Source organism: Pithys albifrons, chromosome 3, assembly GCF_047495875.1.
Source record: "Pithys albifrons albifrons isolate INPA30051 chromosome 3, PitAlb_v1, whole genome shotgun sequence".
Taxonomy (NCBI): domain Eukaryota; kingdom Metazoa; phylum Chordata; class Aves; order Passeriformes; family Thamnophilidae; genus Pithys; species Pithys albifrons.
The window spans coordinates 83619063-83642215 of record NC_092460.1 but is presented as its reverse complement, the minus strand read 5'-3'; positions in this window follow the sequence as shown (position 1 = coordinate 83642215).

Here is a 23153-nt window from a genome sequence, read left to right as displayed (position 1 = left end):
TAATACAAATGTAGACTGAAGAATGCAGTGTTTCTGAAGACAGTGTGAAAATGATTCCACCAGGAAAGTCAATGGGAATTTGTTTTACAGAAGATGTAACTGAGATGAAGAAAGAATCAAATTCCTCTTACCTTGTTCTGTGATACACCAGTTTAAAATGAGTGAAACAAGCATAAATATCTTTCTGTGACAGCTCTTCTTAACTAAAAGAATCTGATTCTGTATGAGTGTCTCCTTCATTTCATATCAGTTTTTCCAACTTAGTTCCAATTTTCCTTTTCTCCTGTCCACTTTAGCCACAGCTGAACCAGTAAGATGACCAGTTCCACCAGCTGTTCATAGAGCACACATATAAGCTTTTTCTGTTGCTAAGCCCTTAGAACTATTAAGTGCCAGAACAATGGTACTAAGAAGTTTCAGCTGGTTATATAGCTTTAGAAAAAGTAGAAATATCAGAGCTAATAGGAAACTATTTTATTAAATGCTGGTTTTCTCAGTTTCTCAATTGCCTCTGCATAAAAAGTGGCACTTATTTATGAGTTTACACTGGCCTCCAAAACTAGCAAGGGTCCAACTAAACTTGCTGAAAGCTTAAAAACTGGTGCCCTGAAGAATTCTGTTTTCTTTAGTTTCTCAGCTCTCTGCTCTTGTTCCTATAAAGACAACTATTATGAAAAGAAAGAAAAGATTTTCCCATAGTTTTCTTCTGTTGGAGCAATTTTTAATACTTCTTTGAAAATGTACTTTTGGTGGATATCATTTGCTTTGCTTGAATCAATTACCCTAGATTTATTACCTCTGGGTGTCTCTGCTGATATTAACCACAGTTTATTACAGATAATCATATTCATGTCTTCAGTAAGCTAGAATATAGTACCTATGGATACTCTTGACCTTCTGCTTTGGTTTTGCTTTGCAAAATGCCAAGTACCTAACACAGAGTCAGAGTGCCATGTGTGTCCCCCCCTGCCCCCAAGGGAAAGGGAGAGAGGAAAAAAACCACTAGAAGTAAAACTCAAAATGGCAAGGTTTTAATATTTACACAGAGGAGCAAAAATTAAAACCAGAATACAATATAACACATATATATACAAATGTGAAAAGAAATAACAACTCAACCGAGGTGCTACCCAAATAATACAGATTCTAACCACCCAGAACACAAAAACACCCCAAAAGACTCTTCCTGAGAAAACTCCCAGCAAGAGAGAAGAGGAAAAACCAGTAATAAGATGTTTACTTCCCTAGATAACACAGCAGTGGGTTAGCAGTGAGGCCTAATCTCAGTATAAGCAGTGTCAGCATGTTCTCTCTGGGCTGGGGCAAAGAGCAAAAAAGAGGAAAAAGTTCCACCTCTCTCTCTTTTTATATTCGAGATGACGTCAGAATATGGTATGGAATATAATTGGCCAGTATCAGTCAGTGTCAGCTGGCCTGACCCAGCTTGAGTCAGCTGATAATCCAAGGCCTACTGTAAAACTAAACCCTAAATTTAGGCCTATACCTACTTAAACCCAGGACACCTTCACAAAATATATCCAACCATTTTCTTGATTTTTACCTGTCTGGCAAGAAATCTAGTGTGTTTCTTATCTTACCATAAAGGTGTGTAATCGGTGAAGAAAATAACTTTTACAAAATCACAGTCCCCCATTTGGGCTCTCTAGGAGAGGGTAGACTGCTGGAATTTGCATTAACAGAAAATAATACTCTATGTTAATGTAATTCATCGTCATTCCTTTTTTATGAAAAACGGTTTGTGCCATCAATGAACTCACTGTCTCTATTTGTGGAGATATTAATGTGAAAGGTTGCATCAACCTCCTCTTCTAGGTTTTATTAAATTAAGGTTTTCTCCATTTATGTTATGTGTTTACCACTATTGGAGCTCAGAAATAATAGAAAATGCATATAATTTTGAAAAATAAGTCTACTGAGTCATTATAATTTTGACCATTTCAGTTTATGCTCCTATCTTTAATCCTATCTTTGGGATATGGAGAAGCAGAATAATATTTTTATTTTCGATTTTGTTTTGTAGCAGTTCTGAATTGTACAGTACTACATTGATGCATAGCACAAACCTAGGACCAAGAGTCGTGTTTCTTCACAGTCATCAAACTTATATTCTGAATTCTTAAAATTTTAATAACAAAACAGTATACCAAAGTCTAATAAGCAGAACTTTAATATTTTATGCAAATACACTGGGAGAACCCACTCAAGAAATTTTTTCCTATGTTTTCAACCTTTCCTTTCAAATTTTTGGATAAGTGTTTAACTTATATTTAAAATTGAGAACATGATTAAAATCTTAATGTGTATACTTTCATTAAGATACCATGAAGAAAATTGCTGATTTTTCTGAATCTTCAGCTTCTCTGTTATCCAGATTTCTCATAGGACTATCAGTGACTTATATCAGATCATCCAATCCAAATACTGAGTTTTAGAGCAGTTTAGTTAATTTTCTAGAATAAAACCTAACAATTTAGTTGCATGTGTACAAAAAAAGCCATTAAGGGAATTGTGACTCTAAGCTGAACAGATGACATTTTATTCTCAATTGCTTAGTATATAAGGTACATAGGGATTTGAAATTGCCTAAAAAAAAATCATAAATATTTATTTTGAATAAGAACTGTAGACTTGATATAACTGCACATTCTGTGTATTTGAGACAGGATGGAAAATATGTATTTTGTGGGCTGGGAAAGAGAATAAGAAAATCATTCTCATGTGCTGTTGTTCCCACAGAAAGGAATTTGAAGGATTCTGACTCTACGAGTTCATAAAAAGTTGATGGAACAAACTTTTCAATACTGAGAAATGTTCTTCTTCTTCAGATATAATAATTAGCATCCTTTACTTGGGTTCCCAAGCTTACAGGCTAATGTATTTAGTCTCCTTGAATAAAATATGGCATTTAGTTGCATATAATATTCTCTTAAGGGAAATCCTGGTGACTTATATCTCTTTTTTTAGAAAAATATTTATAATTTAAACTGTTCCGTCACAGACAATAAAACAGAGATATAACCTTACTGATTAACTGAAGAGTGTCTGAGAGAGTAAGAGTTGCAGAATAGGGCTTCCTCTATTTAAGAAGCTTGGTCATGTCAACACCTAGCAGCGGGTATAATGGACCCCATTCTGTGTTTGTACAGCACCAAGCATCAAGTTTGCTGTTTGCACAGCATTGATCATTTTAAAAATAATTGCAGTTCTTTCTTCACAATAGGTGGTCACTGTATACTGAAGCCTTCATATGAAGGCACACACAGCTGCTGGGCCTCTGCATTGAAACACTCTTGTATTTTTGATTTTGCTTTGAAATTCCCAAGGAAGTCTGTGGTTACTTTCTTTGGGACCAAGATGCTGTCCTCTACCTTACTTGAAGTGTGACCAGCCCACTCAGTGTCTTCTTGCAGTAATGTTATTGCATATATAGTACAGAAAAGACATTAGCTAAAGACCTTAGCTATCAGCACAGGTACCCTAGTCAGAATTTTATGCACAGGCCTGTACTTTGGTACAACTTTCATGAACAGAAGCCTTGATACCCTAATAGCATTGCTTTTATGTGACTGTGTTACTGAAATTTTAAATTCATATTTGAGAACAGTCACCACTGTCAGTTTACAGTGAATGTAGTTGTCATGGTGTGAATGATGGCACACTGATTCATGCTGCACAAAGAAAACTACTCTTGAGAGATGAAATGCAGAGCTGTATGCTTACCTTGCAGAGCACTTTACATTCTCTTGCAAGAAACATGTAAGTAAGCTAAAATATTTTGTACAAACCAGATGAATTTGAAAGGACTTGTATTTAACATAGGAGAAAATAGGAGGGAATATATGAATAGTAACATCCTGAACAGATCCTTCACATTGTATTTTGTTCTTGAGAAGGGCACTAAGGAACTCTTAAGTTTTACTGCTTACCTGTGAATTAGGTTGAGAATAAATATGACAACTGTACTAGAAGACTAGAAAATTCACCAGGATGTTCTGGTCTGCATTTCTTAAAAAACTGGTATGAAAATTTACATGACCAGGTTTCAGGATTTTATCTTTAATTTTTGAGAGCAGTAGATTTAGTTTATATAGGACTTTTCCTTGGAAGATACGAAAACATCACATGTATTTTACAGAAAACTAATGGAAGTACAGTGTCTAGCCTGAAGTCATCCTGCAGCTGCAGGAGCACAGTATGCATCCCCTCTGATCAATACACTGCTTCTACCTATATTATTTCTTATTAGAGTGCAATTCAAACTTCAGTAGCATCTAACATCTGTCTCTAGACAGGGGCTTGTATTTGTACCTGCTTGCAGGAAACAATGTCAGACAATGAAATGACAGCCTTGCAATGACAACCTGTGACCTCCACACTACTGCAGTCCAACTTTGTTGCCTCTGAGACTTGGCAAAACCATAGCACCAAGAGGTACAACCATGCTTTCTGAGATCAGACAGAAAGCATATGCAGCAACTAGAAAATACGTTATTTCAAAAAATCCATTGGCAGATGAACAGATGTGGCCATTAGGAGAAGGATTATGCTTTTGCAAAATGTCTGTGGAAACTGTTTTTAAAAAGAGAATGCTTGGTGAACAACATTTTTCTTGTAGAACAACATCTTGTTATCTAATGGATGGAACTAGTGGGAAACTTGCTGACTTAAAGACTTGTCACCAGAATTTATTATAGATAGAAAATGTTTTTAGCTTCATATAGTGACTAGCTAAACAATGCAATTTAAAATAGTACCTTAAAGTATACCCCTTCCTTCAAAGGCATCTATCCTTTCATAAGCATAGAAATAACCTCTATGAAATGGACTAGAAAGTGTATTTGAATGAACAGAATAGTCAGGATGGCACTAGTGACTCTGTTCACAATTCTCTCATGATTTTCAGGTCTTTGGAATAACATTACTTTCTCCTCTTTTTGATCAATCTGCACCATGCAGAGCAGGAGATACTTCTGCTGTAAGAGAGATTATGATGTTTTTTAAGAAGCGATTTTATTTTACTTTAAGATGATTTTCAACTGCCTACCCATAATACTTCTTCAACTGCAGTCATCAAAACAAATTTATTCAAGAAAATCCTTTTTGAAACCCAGAAATAACTTCATTCCACTTACCATTGCTGGCAGTAGTTATGACAGTGGTCTCTAGCCTACCTCATCTTTCCAGGACTGCAAAGGTAGAGAAGTATCTGAGCAAAAAAGTGAAAAATTAAAGATTCATCAGAAGAAAATCTTATGTGTTTGGTGAAAGTAATCTGCTTGAGATCTAGATATTTGACCAATTCAGGTTTACTTATCCTGGAACTTGAAATTACTTGTCCTGTAACTGAAAGCAGTGTTCTTTCTTAAATTGCTCAACATCTTAAAAGATAAACATAAATATCTAATCACAATTCTTTACAATCCTTCTCGAGGTTAAGTATAAAAAGAAGGAAACTATCATACTTAAATTCTCATATAATTTATTGATAGTGAAAAAATCATATTAGTGCAGTGGGTATTTTGATCTACATTTCCACTGCTTCCCTGAGTGCATACTAAACATTCATAAGTGGCTGTAAACCATGAGTATCAATAAGTAGCCTTTCCACTGATCATATACACATATTAAAATATTTGCTAACATCTACATTTTATACACTCTTTAAAGATAGAATTCTAAAATAGCATGTAATGGTAAAAAATATTTTTCTTTAAACTTTAAGAAAAATAAAAAAGTTAAAACAGAAAACTTGAAATTTACAAATGTATATATTGGGAAATTGATACAGATTTCATTCATGAAACTTGGTAGCAGTGTGATTTTTTTGACTCCATCAGAATTCTGAAAACAGAAAGGAATAAATCCACCTTACAAATAATGTGTCAAATTAGGTGTCTCAAGCAAAAAAATTTAATCAAAAGACTGCATAGAAAAAACCATGAAATTAAAAAATAGAAAAAAGATGAAGGGAGAAAGAACACACTTCTTAACTTTTCAGTCACGTTGCCCCCATTGAACAAGTCAGCAATCATCAGAGTTACGTAAATATCTCTTACCTTAAGAAAACAAAGTTACTGCGACTCAGCTGAAGAGCAGGGAAATCTCACATCTATCAATGTAATGAGACTCATATATTGACCTATATGCACCTGACACCAAACTGTTTTACAAACAAGTGTAGTTCCTCACTTCTATCCTTTCTAATACAAATGTAGGTCCAATAAAGCAAGAAAATGCACCCTATTTCTAATCAAGGAAGAATAAGAATGTTTAACTTTGATATTCCAGTTTCTAAAAAGGTTTTCCTCTAATATTTTATTTTAAAATTCTCTTTCATGATAATCAATGTTTCAAAAGAACTTAGTTCACATCTAAAACTTGGAACTTGTGGAGATCTGACAGAATAACTAGTATTAGAGTAGCACAATGCAGTTGTATTTATCGTCTATGTGAGCACAATTATGTAATTCTCTGATTATTATGTAAATGCTTTCCATTAAATAAATGACAATCAGACTTCATATAATTAAAAAATGAAATAAAATTAAATTAAATTAAATTAAATTTAAAAAAATAAAATAATTATTATGTCCCTGAAATTTATATTCTGGAGAACACACACATAAAGACTGGTGCTTTTTTTCTATTTTACTAAGCATATATAACTTTAGAGGAATCTGAATTACCTGAGAAAGATTGGAAATAAAACATCAGTCACACCCTCTTCCTTCCCAAAGAGGAGCAGCACTTAACCTTTTGATGTGAAGTACACAGGCAAAGAAATGTGAGACCAAGAGAAATTGGTACATTATATACAATACATCTGAGAGGTGGAGTGAATCTGCGCACATGTATGTGCATATGTATTTATATATGTATTCAAGCCTCCTTTCATGACAAAGATAGTTCAGATCAAATCAAGCTATAACAGCTCATGAAAAATAGTCTGATTACATTCAGGGAGGACACATGTGTTTGCAGAGGACACTGTATTTTTACACTGTATTGTTAAATTAATCTTCAGAAGGGTTAATCATTCATTTCTGTACCTTTAAGAGACTTTTAGGCATTTTCATTAAATAAATACATTGAACAGCCAATCCTAAAGGAAAATTAAAAAAAAAAAAAGAAAATAAAGAAAAGCAGCTTGTAGACATTTGTTTGAAAGGGCTCAAGGATTTACTCCTACAGAGCAATAAGCTTTCAGCTTCTCTGAACACCAATATGAGTTGATAGATAAATTCACATGTAACTTTCAGAACAGGGATCACTACAGTGATGAGGAATAATGAATATTGATTGCTGATGTCCATGTTGGATTTCGATAAATAATTTTGCAGATGAACTTAAGAAATATATTGGGCCATCTGAAAAAAAAAATATGAAAAATGGATTGAGTCAAGTCTACTGCAAAGTATTTTATCATATGCACTGGACAAGCATACAGTACTGCCATCCCAGTGTCTTCGCTGAGGTTTAGGGTTTGCATTCTCTGGAACAGCCTATTAATATTTAGGCTTAAGTCCACTGTTGTGTTCTCATATTTGTAGTCACAGAATACACAGCGAGATAGTTCACAATTTCAGTGTAGCCAGCCTGTTGTGCCAACATAGTTAGACTATCCTTTACGGAGATGTGAATTTGGTTCTTTATTTTGGGCTCTGATCTGAACAAGTGGCTTCATTAAAATGAACACGGCTTTTTCCTCCTATAGAGAGCCATTATTTAGGTTGCAGATACAACTCTGTGTTTGATCATCTCAAAAATGGTAAGAAATGCCTTTCAGGACATTTCCACAGTAACACTTGTTTGTTTGTTCTTAGTGAAAAAAGATTTGGGAAAGAGGTGGAAGCTGGAGAAACTAATAAAAAGTTAATTTTCCATTAATTATGTTTTATTAGCTCTATGAAGTAACAATTTTACCTCAATTAATATGGAAGAAGCAACTTTAAATATACAGAAACATTCGAGGAATTAAAGGGAAAAAAAATTCCAAGAACTAATGGGAAAAAATATTATTAAGGCTCTCCCACTTACGGTTACATATTATCTCCTGCCTCAATCATAATTTACACTGGTTTCATACAGAACGATTCAGTTGTTAGATAAAGTTCTTAGGACACTTGGTCCTAGCACTGAATGCCTATTAAAAAATACACTTTATGGAATGCTAATAGGAAGTATATAAATAGATCATTAAATTATTTGTTATCCAAAAGTGGAATTCTCTATATTGACCAACATTCCCATAAGTCAGACAGTGACTGGGGGGAATGTAAAAAAGAAAAAAAGTAATTCCCATCGCACGGTGTCTTATGGAATTTCAAACACTCAACATCTGTCCTGTGCAAATTAGAATCCTTTATGGTGACTCAGAGAACTAGACAGTTTTTAACATGCATTCCCCTGTCTGCTGGTAGATATATATGTTCCTTTCAATGTAATTTAATGAAATATGAATTATTGTACAATTGCAGCAATATTTTCAGTAAAACTTTATTTTCTTACTCATTTTCACCCTATTCCCTATTGAATTGCTAACTCCCCAGACTGCAAAATGTTCATATCCCCAGTTACTGGCCATTTATTTTTCTTTGCTGCTAGTAGAAATATGTTCATTCAAACGAAAGCTCAGAGTAGTTCATTTTTGCCTCTATATTTTTTGGACCATAGAACTGTCATGGATACTGTATAAATAGAAGAAGTTATGGGATGTGGAGTGCTGTAGTGCTTACATTTTTGTGATTAGCAATGTGCAATTTACTGTGTTACAATTTAGGTGATTCACACCATCTATCTGCTAGTAGAACTACCTTGAACCATCTCTGGGAAATTTCATATGATCGATATTTTTATTGTCTTGATTAGAAGCAAAATCCCAATTCTTGACATTTATCAAGAAAGCAAACACTGCAGTTCAAAAGTTTACAGGATTGTTTCTACAAATCTCCCTTTTCACAGACTTTCAGAGGAAAGAAAGCTCTGGGTTAAAATGAGATTGTTGGCAAAGAGTGTTCAGAGAGGAATTCATTGAATAAAAAGCAGAATGACCATTATGTCTGTACTGGTAATAGAAGCACAAGCCACAATCATCAGATAGCTCATTATGTTGGCACCCAAAGAAGCAGAAAGTCTACGGTGATTAAGTGTCACCATCCAACGAGCTTTTGAGAACAGAATAACACTGGTATCTCAACAACCTGTCTGTAGGTTGTTGAGGACCTGAATAGCTAAAAAGATATGCACGCTTCAGAAACATGAGGGTGCTCTGTCCCTGCAAACCTAGCATGCTGAGAAACCAAGAATCTGAGTGCCAGGCTATCTTGCGCTCTGTTCCCAGGTTCTGTGTCAGACTGGAGGCAGCTTGCCATGCTGGTACTCCAAATTTTTCTTAGCTCTTGGAATTTCACTGAAAGTCTTGAGACAGTGTCAGTTCCAGCAGTTCTTCATTTCTTGGTGTTGCCGGAAAAAAAGGCTTGGCCTCCTGGGGATGAGAATGCACTGTAGTTGCCAGCTACTGAATTCGGCTTTTCAAGTCAAGTTGAGAAATTGTGCTTCCTATTCTGTACTTCACCATTTTCATTATTCATATAAATCTAACCTCTCTTGAGGTTTGAATTTGAATTTTGTATAACCATATGCCTAGATGATGTGGCAACTCCAAAGGCTGGTGGCACCCCCAAATGGGGGGATACTATCACTATCTTCTTACTATCATGGTCGTGACAGTCACCATTATCCTGTGTGCTGAATGAGGAGATGCAGAGCAGAGCAAGCTTTCCAAGAGGCTTTATACTATCAGGCTCAGAAAAAAATTCAACTCAAAAGAAAACAGAAGACCAAGGAAAAGTGTTAGAGTTGAGTTAAGAAACAATCAAATCCAATAGAATAGAACAAAATTCTTCCTTTTATTCAGCACTGGGAAAATGGGGGATAACTCCACCAAAGACATGTTTGTCGAGACTTTTGTGTTTCCAGGTTTATATACTGAGTAACAGCTGAAAACTCCTCTCCAAAGTTAAGCAGTATATTTTGGGTGACTTTTAACAGACCTAGTGGGCTACTCTTATCTCTGTAGCCCTATATTTCCTGTTAACTAAACAATGTTACAGCTTCAAGCCTCAACCTAGACAGGTTTTCTGATTTATTTCTTACAGCTTAGCCTCTAATCTAAACAAGGTTTTAGTTTATTTCTTGAAGTTCATCTTACAGTTACAGGGTTAAATTCCTCTTTGTCTAAAGTAATGCATGGTTAAGATAACCAACGGACTAAGGTATAAGCTAAAATCAAAATTAATATAAAATACAAAGTTAGTACAGGTCTGATTATAAATTAGTAAAGACCATTATGGTTTAATGGAGAATGGATAAAATCCATTTTCTTGAAGGGTCCCTGTATCAGAGTAAAAGTGAATTTCAGGAAAAATTATGGAAATACAAATGTCAAAGAGTTCAATCAGATATTTCCTTTATGTCCTAAATAAAGTCTTGTTTACACATATATGAGGAGAGCAAAAACAGAAACAAAATATATATATATTGATTAGGAAAAGTTGCTTCATAATGTATATAATTCAGAGTGGATATGGTTAATTTGGAAGTGCAACTGGCACTAGGATTAAGTAGTTAGGTCTTTCTAAGTGCATGACTGAGTCATCATTACACAATCTTACCTTTAAGACATCTTGAGTATGAAAATTCTCCTTCATCTTCCTTCTGAAGCCAAATGCAGCAGCTATGCAAAAACCTTTTCTTTACCAGCTGGAAGGAGTTGCCCAAATCTAATAACTGACAAAAACATGCCTGTCAATCTCAAAACTCCTTTGAAATATTTGCAACAATTACTCCAGAAAAAAACTCAGACTGGCTAGACACTAGGAAAACTCAGGGTAACTGATCAGCCTAGCTTTTTCTGGTAACTATTTTTCATATGCATTTCTACTTAAAATCTGAGTAGATCAGAACAAAGTAAAAGTCCCAAATATAAAAATCAACTATAACTAGTCCATTCTGAAGTGTAGTACATTTTGGTGCTGAATTAAGTGATTTACAAAACAGAAAATCCTACAGAAAGTTTGCAAATAGAAGCAGAAATTTCTAACAAGTGTTTTCTCAATCAGTTTTTATTTACTGCTATGTTTACTGTATAGTTCAGCAAATTAAAAGCAGACGTGCTAAATTTTCATGTATCAATTCTGCCTCACTAATGATTGTTTTATTCTATGGAAAGGCCATGAGCATTGTGCTATGGTTTGGAAAATTTTGTACACTTTTCTTCAAATGACATTTGTCACTACACTGACTTGAATTGGTTACACTACTGAGATTTTCCCATTGGTTTAAGGAATTCCATAGTTTAAACTTGTTGCAATACAGGAAAGACTTGTTCTTCATCTAAAGGACTAAAACACAAAACACATTGTGTAGTCACAGTCAAGTTATCAGGGTTGTTTGGGTATCTCTGTAGATGGATTTACAATGGATTCTCCTGGAAAGCTAAAACTCACTACATGGCAGTCTATGCATGAAGGAGATCAAGTCAATCCTCTGAAAACATCCAATGACATCTGTATTTGTACTTCAAGAATTATTTTGATGCTTCAATTTTATAAGCTTTACCATTTTCTTTTCATTTCGACAGGATTAAACATTTAAATTAACTACTACTCTGATGTACTCTGCCACCTATATTTATTTTTTCAGTCTAACATTTTTATCCAAATGAGTGTAGAAAATTATATCTTATCTGGCAATGCTGGAATCACAACTCCTCAACCTACTTGCCATGTTCAGCATGTACATTAGTTGTTAACATAAAAATAGCTCCTAAAAATCCATAACAAACAAACAACATGGCTAAATTTTCCTACTTAAAAATGAAGATAGGAGTCTTTATGTATTCCAAACTTTAAACATAGTTCCCTCAGTCTGCTTAAGGTGGAAGTGATAACACTGCCAGTCTTCTAAAACTTTTTGGCTATTGTTTTCAATTGCTTTATGGTAGAAGCTTAAATGCATAAAGCATATAAACTGCTTCTGATACTGACCTATGTTCTTGTCTGAGACCCCTAGCATTAAGTGCAAAAGATTCTTTACACTGTCGTAAGTACAATGATCATAAAATGAAATATTACTGGATAATTAATTTAGAAGTTTCTTAATATTAACTCAACAACCTTTCCATAAAATAACCTTGGGTACATGATTTCTTGTATTTATCTAATTTCTATAAATGTATTTATTTCTGTGAAGTAGTGAAGATTGGGCTTGCCTCTCATCTTGAATTACCAGTACATTTGTAATATAATTAAAAAAATAAAGGTTCTGTACCTACTAATATAAACCTCTAATATATAGAAGTGACCACAAAGCTGTAAAAGCAAATAATTGCATGTGCTTAATTTTGTATTACTCATTATTTATATTGTGTCTGCTAAATACTACCCATGTATTTAAACTTATGTGCTTTAACATATCGAGCTTGTGTAAGGCAGTATTTTATAAGCTCATTATTTACTTTTCAGCTCTTATCGATTCTTTTAAAGTCTATAATGTAAAGTCCTACTTTCACTATCTTTGATTTTAAAATAATTAATCTGATTGAGCATCTACAACACATTGCAGCTGTATGATTTCTACATATGTATGGTAAATTCAAGTGCTGAAAAGTACTGTGAACCTTACACTGACTTTCTTAGGTATAAAAAATAGTAATCAGTAATCTTAAAAAAGCGTAGTGGGTGTCTTCCTTAGATTATTCAATTTATTGTTGAAATTTTCAATACATTTCCACAACTAAAACTAACCTGATTCTTTTACTTCATTATACAAATCAAGGATTTCTTTGTTATCTTGCCATTTTTATTTGTTCCATATTATCATCATTTAAAGAAGTGCATCCCATTGTATCTATTTCCAGTTGTATTAGAGCATTTGTCTTACACTAGAGCTTACCAACAATCAAAAGTTTGTATCAATGCTACCCGCAAATCTAATGGAAAGAACACAAAACCACTCATGCTGTAACACAGTAAAGGTTTACCCAGATTATACCCTGTCTCCTATAGTGGCCATTATCAGATAATTTAAATGTCTTTAAATGTTATTGAAACTCTAAATATAACTGTCCAAATCCCTGTGCCCTACAATGTGATGAAATGCAATGCTGAGTTAGATCTGATGCTGCTTCAAACCACAAAACCTATGCAGCTGTATTTTCACGTATCAACACCCCTACACTGAAATGTTCTTTATAAATCATGCTTCATTCTAAATAAAAGGATAAAAATATTTTTACTCCCTGTATTTGCATTTAGTAGGGGATTTTTCTGTTTAGTTCTCTAACTGGTCTTCAAGCCTGGAAAGGGCTCAATTTCAACAACTGTGGAGCTATATCATTAGCTGTTCCCATTTTTCTTTTTACACCCTCCTTTGAAGAAGTGCTTACAAAAAAATGTGGCCTGCTGCTGCCTGGAAAATACAGGCTATGACATTAGCTGTGCATGTCTTCCTGTTAGTCATCACTCATTCACCTGTGTGTGACTGTCCAGGTGCTGCACTTGGGGTTATATTTGGTTTGTAAGTTCTTGACAGTACAGATTGTCTCTTTTTACCTCATTAGTTTGCATTCAATGTACACAATAGTGTCAATAACTAAGTCTCATAGCTGTCATAATAATATGTAGAATAAACTTCAGCCTCTCACTGACAATCTCTTGATTTTATTATATTTAAAAATATACACCCTCATAAGAGGGTTTGTAGCATTGCCCTAATGTGATTCCCCAAGCTATGCTTTTCAAATATGTATCCACTCTGCTTTTATGTTATTTCTAGATTTATGGCACCCTTGTGAATGTTCTGCCAATAAATTTCCAGTCCTGCATTATTCATTGAAACAATGTATAATACTGTAGGAATCCATTTCAAAATAATTAACACTAGTAAACCCTTTAAATTTAACAATAGATGAAAAGCCATCTGCCTGCTGCTTTAGATTCGTTAAGTAACGAAGTCTAGTCAAGGTATTTCAGAAGCTTAACACAGCAAAATAATTAGAGCTAAAGCTAACAATAATTACACATTTGTTTAAAATAGTTCCAAGGATGTTGAATGCTAGTATACCTTCTTTTGACATAGAAGATAAACAGGCAACCCAAGAGAGCTCCAATCATTGTGAGTCATAACCATTTCAGCCACAGGATCAGTGCTGGCTACAGGGAGAGCTTTATATCTATAGTCAGATCTCTTAAATATTAACTAACTAGTGAGGATAAAAGAAAGAATTACGATATTAAAAGTCTGACTTTTAAAGATAATCCACCTTCCAAGCATCATTCAGCTAGACTTCCTCCATGAATACAGTCCCAAAGAGGCTGCATGAGCTCCCTAATACATGCAGTCAACAGGAAGTTGGAGGGTTTCCAGAAGCAGGTCAGAGTTCCCATAACAAAGTAAAGAACACAAAGAGGTAGTCAATGAAAATGGTCAACACCAAAACAAATCTGAACTTCTAGTTCTTCCGCATGCATAAGTATTCCTGTCATCTTCAGAAATTTCAGCATCTCATATTTTAAGTAGTTTTCAAGATAATGCCATTGTCAGTCGATACTGAGATGGAGCTGCTGCTCATCTTTCTATGACCTACCATAGATTGCTGAAGAAATTGAAAAAGGCCTCAGGTGAGTTCTCATTTTGGACTATAGAAATTTAAAGTCACATCTCCACTTTTCAAGCAGAGGTGGCACTATCACTAAAGTAGTCTGACTGGGAGAGACTACTGACTTTTCCACTGAAGCTGAGTATCTACCTCCAGATTAGAAGAGCAATAGGACAGTTTTGAAGCTGAATTTTAAATAAATTGTGGGAACAAGGAATTAAATGGAAAACCTCTCAATTTACAATCTCTACTTTCTGTTTCTTTTATGCATTTTCTCCAGCTATATGAAAAAAAAAATGACAGAAGTATTCTAGATGTTTAGTCAGGCCAGACACAGGTCTCTTCACCTTTTGAAACAAATCATTAGACCTTTTTTTATTATTTCTCAGAACAGCTTCTTTTTAGTCAATGTTTTCCTGGATTTTTTTGCATAGGAACATGCATGAAAGTGCTGTTCCAATACTTCACATGCTGCCCAAATTTGAGTGGCCTGTTTTGCTCTTCAGCAGTTTAACTCTTCTGTATGAGTCCTGATCAACAGCAGAATTTCAAAGTAGTTCAGAAACTTTGAACAAATCCTACGTTGGCTAGCAAAAGTACGACAAAGAAATTTTTACACAGACTTCTTCAGGAGTTGAACATTGCTCAGCATGAAGTAATATGTAGTAATTGTGGAACATGTATTACATAAAAAACCCGTTTTGTTCAATTTGTCATCTGTGTCAGAATACAGTATTTTAGTTCTCAGTTATTTTTCCACAAATGGTTTTGGGTGCATACGCCATCAGGTTGAATGTAAGGGATGTTAGAAATTACATCCTTGCTGTTAGATTTTTTTTTCCCCATTATGCATTCATTAATATACTCACCATGAATTTGTCTATTTTTAAAGCATCTGATGCCACTTGCCTTCACATCATGTTCCATAAATTCACCAGGCACTCTGTGAAGTGCTTTCTTTTTTCTGTTTTAAACTGATCTCTCTGGTTCTCTCAGGGGTTATGTGCATGTTTGGTGGTAGCACTACCACTGATGCTTACAGGTTCCTGAGAGTCTGCAGAAGCATGGAGAACTCCTTGGGGCTCATCATTGGCAATGTCTCCTTTTCCTTCAGAGGCTATTTTTCTCAAAATTTAAAGACCTGTAAATGGACAAAAGTATCAGATTTTCTCTGTGAAAAGTTCTAAAGATTTTTAGGTTTTCAACTATAATTTTGTACACAGAATCGGAGCAGAAGCTTTTAGAAGACTAATTCTAATTTCTGAGTTAAGTACAATTTTAGGTGCTTTTCAAGCTCAAATTTGTACTTCCAAATTCACTGTTGTTCCCTTTTCAAACCAGAAACTACAGCATAACTGCTGCAGGCTTCCAGCAACACAAAATTCATCTGACTATGTAACAGTATAACCCCAAACTGCAACTGGTTTTAGAATTCATGCTTCCTCAGTCTTCAGGACTTCACAGTAGTCCTTTGCTTATAAATAAACAGACATTTGAATAAGTGTGAATTCCTCCATCGGCACTGGCAGCTATAAACAAAGAGTGAAAGCTGTTTATCACCACCATTTGACACAGATGATAGTGTTTACTCAGCTCAGTCTCCACAGAGACAGCTAACTCTCATTAATGCAGAAAATTACATTTATGCAGGTCAGGGTTAAGATAATTGGTAAAGTATGAGAAGGGAAGTATATGCTACAATTGTCAGCTCCAAAATGAAGTGTGAATAAATATATAACATATAACTTTCAGTACATCATCCACAACAGATAAAATGTGAAGAATACAAACATTTTGCAGAATACTGCTGTGAAAGCAATATTGCTGTAAAAATAATAGTATTTCCTAGTTTGAAATGCTGCTGATACACTTCATTTCAAGAATATTTAGGGAAATATTTCCTAAATACATTTTCATATTTAAAATCTGTCTATAGTTAATCTACAAAAGCTAAGCAATTGGGTTTAAATGTAATATTAGAGGGTCATCCATTGTTGTTAGCGGAAAATATTAAAACAGTTGGGCTTTCTGTAAAAGTTAAGAATGTGTGACCAATGTGATTTATGAAGCATGAACTGTGTAATCTATTTAAAGTTTGATGCTTCTATGTATTGCTAAATCAATTGTGCTCATAAATAAACTATGACCTGAAAAAGCAGAAATGTCATTCACTAATAGTTTCTAACAAAAGGATATAGGGAAACTAATCATAAGTTTATGGCTTTTAAGCTGGCCATCTCAGTGATGTTCAATAACAATCCAGTAGACACAGTGATTTAGGTATTGTTAAGTGTAGGTCATGAAGAGTTTGGACAAGGTCATTATCATATTTGTGGGTTCAAGTAAGTAACAAATGTCTGGGTACAGAAAAATATTTCAGGCAAGATAGGAGTGTTGAGGTGTGTAGATATTTGTGAGTGCAATATTCTCTCTGGGATGAGACAATATTCCCCAAATGCATATTAAATATAAACTATTAATTAAGTAGTCCTGGACATAAAGTATTGACACTTCACGGTTAAGAAAAAATAATAATGTGTGAGCCATCATTATAGCAGAGCTGCAAGTCCTTAACAGCAGTGAAAGTTACATCTCATGATACTGTAATACATTGAAGAAATGTCAAACTGAAGCATAACTGAATCCTTGCACCACTGCTGAGACATAGAATACTGGCATTCTGTTAGATGCTTCAGTCATGAAGTAAACTGAATGCTGTGACTTTTGGTAAATCAAAGTAGACCACTGAGGCTGATAAAAATCACAACTGAATATATTAAGTTTTCAGGTTTTTCCACTGACACGTGAAAAAGTACTATTGAGTCTGTTCAAGAGAATGTCTCCAAAAGGACACAACATTCATAATATGTAGTTGTAATTCAAATTCTCATGCAAAAATTCTTTCAAACTGAGACGTGAGTGGTCTTTTTCAAGATCCTGATTTCAGGCAAAATTTGCAGTTTAGCTGTAATAATTTGTTATTTGGATTTTCTTTTTTAAAATGAGTTTCATTCTGGTTTGCTCCACAAAGATTACAAGTGTGGAACTTGAGAATGTCAGAAAGCCTACTGGAAGAAAATACTTTGACTTGTGATTCCTCACTCTCCTGGATATGAACTACATGAGTACACATAAATGCAGGCTCTGTGGACCTATTGTTGTTAGAACTGATTACAGCTCTCTCTAGGGTAGAGGAACAACACATCTTCCCAAGAAAACCAATTATAAATACAATGAGTCTTTATTTTAAAGCTTTCATTTTTAACTTCTCAAATTTTTTTTTATTCAAAAGTTTAAAAAATTTTATTGGGTTAATTTTTTTATCAAAAAAGTGGGAAAAAATGCAGCTCTTTTAATATTCCAAAGTGTTAGAAATTTGAAGGAAACCTTTAGTGTGAAAACAATGTCTAATTCAATGGCCAGGTGTCTAAACTTTGTCAGTTTTGCTGCACTAACATTCTATTTCCATAGCATGTGTGCACGTTGAGTCTTATATTACTATTAAATTTATAAACTGCAAAATTGAGAAACACTGCTAAAGGAATCAAGAATTAAAGAGTGAGGCAGAGTCTTGGAAATATGTGAGGTAAAGCTGTTTGACTCTGTTCTTCCTCTAGAGCTCTGAGACTTGGCCCCCAGTGGAATTTGAATCTTTTCCATGGAAGTAGGCTCAGCATCTCATCTGCTTTTACAGATTCATCTATAACTTCTAACTTTTTTTTTTTAAACTCATTATCATGACTGTGGTTATTTTTTCCACCTCTTTACTGAAGATCCTAAATTAAGCTTGCATGTAGGATGAGATTTACAATTTATGATTCATAACAAAACCTGATGAATAAAACTATTGCAAGGTAGTTATAATGCTCTCCATAAAACACTGCTTTTAACACCACACTGTTAAAGCACACTAATCAAGATCTTTCTTTAAATTATGGTTTATCTAAAATTTATGCCACACAGCTATCTCATGTAAGCCACTGGTTTTAGTCTAATCTATAAATATAAATATTAAAAGAAAATTGGAAAATTTATGTAGAACAAATCAATACCTACAGGAATTTTACTTAAAGGAAACTAATGTTAAATTTCAGCCTTTGTGTTTGCAATATAATACACAAATCTGATTCCAGTATATTCTCATTTGCAGATATAGTGATAAAAACACTTCATTTACATCCACCTAATGAACAAAAAATGCTCACGACTATGAAAAAAAGATTGTTGTGGGTTTTTTTCTGTCAAGAACTATTTCTTTCTCTGTAATTGTCACCAGGGTTCTAGGGAAACACAGGGAGGCAGGGCATAGAAGCAATCCACAGTCAAGGAGTGATTGGCCACAGGGCACACTCTGTGTGGTTCCAGAGCCACTTGCAAAAGGCTACAGAGATACACCCGACACTGCTGTGCACTGGAATTGAGGTAGCAGCAACTGATGATGCAGACCCAAGTGATTTCTTGCCATAAAGTAACATCAAATGAAATTAAATTGAAAATGAAAATATAGTGGGGGGAGTTGTTCACATACATTTTAGAGGTAATTTTTTTTAAAATAAACCCAAAGATATTATTATGCATGACTACTGAGTGGACAAAGACTAACTTGAGTTAGGTAATATGTTTCTGCTGTTTCAGAAGTAGCTTGTTGCAAATATGACTCTCAAAACACCTGATGAACTACCACAAGTTTGTAACCTGGCACATTAAGGGAAGACAATACTGGAGACTGTCCTCTCTGATGACTTGTGGGAAAGAATTTTTTCCTTTGGTTACTGAGCAGTAGGGAACAAAAATGATTCAGAAGACTAACAGCTATTGCTAAATGTTTTCTAAAAAGACCAGTCCTTCTTGACCAGCAGATCCAAGGACATGAACCACTTGACTGTAGATATGTTAAAATTAAATTATCATGGAGGTTCTCTAGAACCAAAGGAATTTGTAATGCAATACATGACTGTTTCTGAGGCCACTCCTCAGGAATGTCTTTGGGAAAAACAGCTCCTACCAGAACAGGACAAATTATCCTGTAAATGATAAATATAGAGTGAAAGCATAACTTTTTTTACACCATAAGGACTTCTAGCTCTTTACAAGGATCAGAGTTTCATGCTCCCTTCCTCCTCCTCCCCTTTTATTTCAGCTATTACTTCAGAAGGAGAGGAAATCAGATAAACTGTGGTTAAGAGTTGCAATTCATTAAGGGTACATATAACTATTATGATATACTTTTTATTTTATTTGGAGATGACAGATTAGTAAAACTTCCATAAATAACAGAAGAAAAAATAAAGTGTTACTTGTGCAACTTCATTGCAATAAAAGGTCACTTTTTTGCCTTAAACTCTGACTGTTTCAAAAATTTCTCCTGTCAGGGTCCTCCCCATCCTCCAGGACAGCAATAATTAAAAAAAAAAACCAAAAAAAAAAAAAAAACAGAGAAGCGGAAACACAAGCTCGACATATATTTCTTTCTTTTCGAAGTCCTGTAAAAAATTAGCAAGCAGATATCCTTTAATCTCAAGCAAAATGTTTACATCTAACAAGACATTTACAAATGTGTTATTCTATTCCATAGCCATACAGTGTTATTTTTTTGCAATCTTCTACTGCTGCAGAAATGCTGTCCTAATCAGCACTAAATATTTTAATTTTGCTGTTTAGACTTTGCAGATCTTATTCTCAATTAATAGTTTCCCATTCACTTTGGTCCTTCGATTTTTTGTCTTTTCTTCTGCTTCAGTTTTGTTTAGTAGATGTCATGCTGCTATAAAATGTTGGAGTCTTTAATGAGCATATTCTTCCTATGTTCTGTATTTACAGTAAATTTGCCTTTGTATCCTTTTCTGCAGTTGGTTTGAGACAGTGATGACCTGATACATCCTAGTCACTGCCAAAATATTTACTTAGGTCCTAGTTTTAAGTACATTGAGTCTAGTGAGCCCCAGTGTTGGGGTTATTGTTCATTATAAGGACCAATTAATACATTGCTAACTTCATTAAGAGTTATATCCTTCCTGGGTGGAGGGTGAACTTTATCAACTTCTCATTTTGGGAGAACTTCCTTGTTTTTAAGGAGTGTTGAAGAAGAGTGATGAGGGACTATAAGTCTATAAGTATCTGAAAGGTGGATGACAAGAGGATGGAGCCAGGATCCTCTTGGTTGTGCCAAGCAACAGGACAAGTGGTAACAAGCAAAATCTAATACACAGGAAGTTCCATCTGAACATGAGGAAAAACTGGGTGTGTGGGTAACCAAGCACTGGAACAGATTTTCCAGAGAGGTTGTGGAGTCTTCCTCACTGGAGATATTCCAGAACCACCTGGATGCAATTCTGTGCCATGAGTTCTAGGATGACCTTGTTTGAACAGGGAGGTTGGACCAGATGGCCCACTGTGTTCCCTTCCAATCTGCCCCATTCTATGATTCTGTGTTTAGGTAGTTTTTAAGTACTGCATTCTCAGCCTTACTTGAAGGAAAAATCTGTTATTAATGTGTCTTCAACACTGTGCATGAATAAGAGATTTCTTCTATAAACAGGATAAAGAAAATTACCCCAAGGGTAGATTTAGTAATAATTAGAACAATGACACTTTTGAAAAGGATTCATGTCTCCTATTTTAGGCACTTAATGGAGCATCAGCAAGAATTTGCTTTGATAAAGATCAGATTAAATGTGTTTATATAAAAAGGAAGATGTTTTGCGCATGTCAAATATAGGGAAAAAAATTACCGTAACTTTTAGGTGTTTGATTTAGGGGTCTAAGTTAAGAATTAAGTAACATTGGGTCACTGGAAAGAGATTTGCATTTACAAAAAGATATACAAAGCAAAGATAGAATGATTCATCTTCTTCTCTCTCTCAACTATGGGGAAATACTCCTAGTCTCAAATCTCAAATTAAACTCTGAACTCTGAAAACTCATAGTCATTTCAGATACATTTCTAAAACTAAGAACGTGCACCAAAATTTGATGTGCTAAACACATTAATTGATGTCTTCAGCTGTCTTTTGATCTTTCCCATACCTTCTTCCTGTGACTTCAAAAAGCCTAACTAAATTACTATGATAAGAACCTAGACAGCAATTACTCTCTCACAACTGGGAAATTCAGAAAAATGCATTCAATCAAGCATTATCAAGCATTATCAAGCACTATGCTGAATAAAGTCTAATTATTATAACTGCAGAATCCTGAATAATATTCCTCTAAGACTGATTGTTTACAACCATTTTAAATAGCTCAGAAAAGTCAAAGTGGAACTGAAAATTTGTACCTGCAATGGATGTCTGCCATCATGACTTAAAGCACTTGCAGTCTTCCCCAAGTACAGCATAGGCAAAGTTGTATTCTTCTGACACAACACAGTCATGTCCTTATGACTTGAAAACTCCTTCCTCCTCTGCATCATGGCTGCTTTTAGTTTTGCCCTAACTTAGGAAAGTGTGTCTAGGTTTTCTGTGGTGGATGGCCTGCTAGGAAGACAGAAGATAATGTTGTTTAGCTGATAATACTACCTATCCTCGTGGGGTTTTTTTAAATTACCAGCTCACAACAATAAGAGCTATCAACCTAAATAGCTTTGCCTAATTATAGCACGCTTAGCTGGGAAGACATACCAGTGGAAGCAGCTTTACAAATTCACTAAGCCATCCTTTCAGCTGAATTCCATAGGCCTGAAATATAGATAGATAGATAGATAGATAGATAGATAGATAGATAGATAGATAGATAGATAGATAGATCAAGTCCAGTGCTTCAGATTTTAAGCCAATCTTGGTTTAATGTATGTTATGAAAAAAAAATCCAACATCATGTTACTTCACATCAATATTTGGAGTTGACTACACTTATCACTTCCTCTAAACACAGTTAGTTGCTGGAAATAGGATACCAAATTATGGGGACAACTGGCCTGTTAAAGTATGATCATTTTTATGTTTTACATATCTGTTTTAACTATACTTCATTTTGTCCATGAATTAACAATGAAAAAGATGCTGGCTAATCTACACTGTTGTAGCTTTAAGGCATTGATGAAGATAGGACATCATTTCCTACTTATTTGAATAAAGTACATCAGTTGTTCAAATGTGTTCCTCACAAGAGTCATGTCTGTTGTCCTGTGTAAATAACTGAATAGTCCTTATCTGAAAAATGGAATGTGATATAAACAGACATACAGATCTAACTGGAACTTAGAAATCTCGGATTTTTGTTACTCCTTATATGGAAGCTACCTCTTTAATGTCTTTCAAGGTATTGTAAATTGGAATGCTGCAGCACAGCCATTGGGTCTTACTTACATGAGACAAAGTTAACAAAGTGCAGCGTATGCTTTGATTTCCATAACACTGAATAAATGAAGGATCTTTGTTAATAGCAAGGAGTAAATAACCGATGCTGTGACCTAATTTTTCTTCTGTTTTTCAACGAGTCCTGTAAGCTCCTTTCATTCTGTTAGAACTGTATA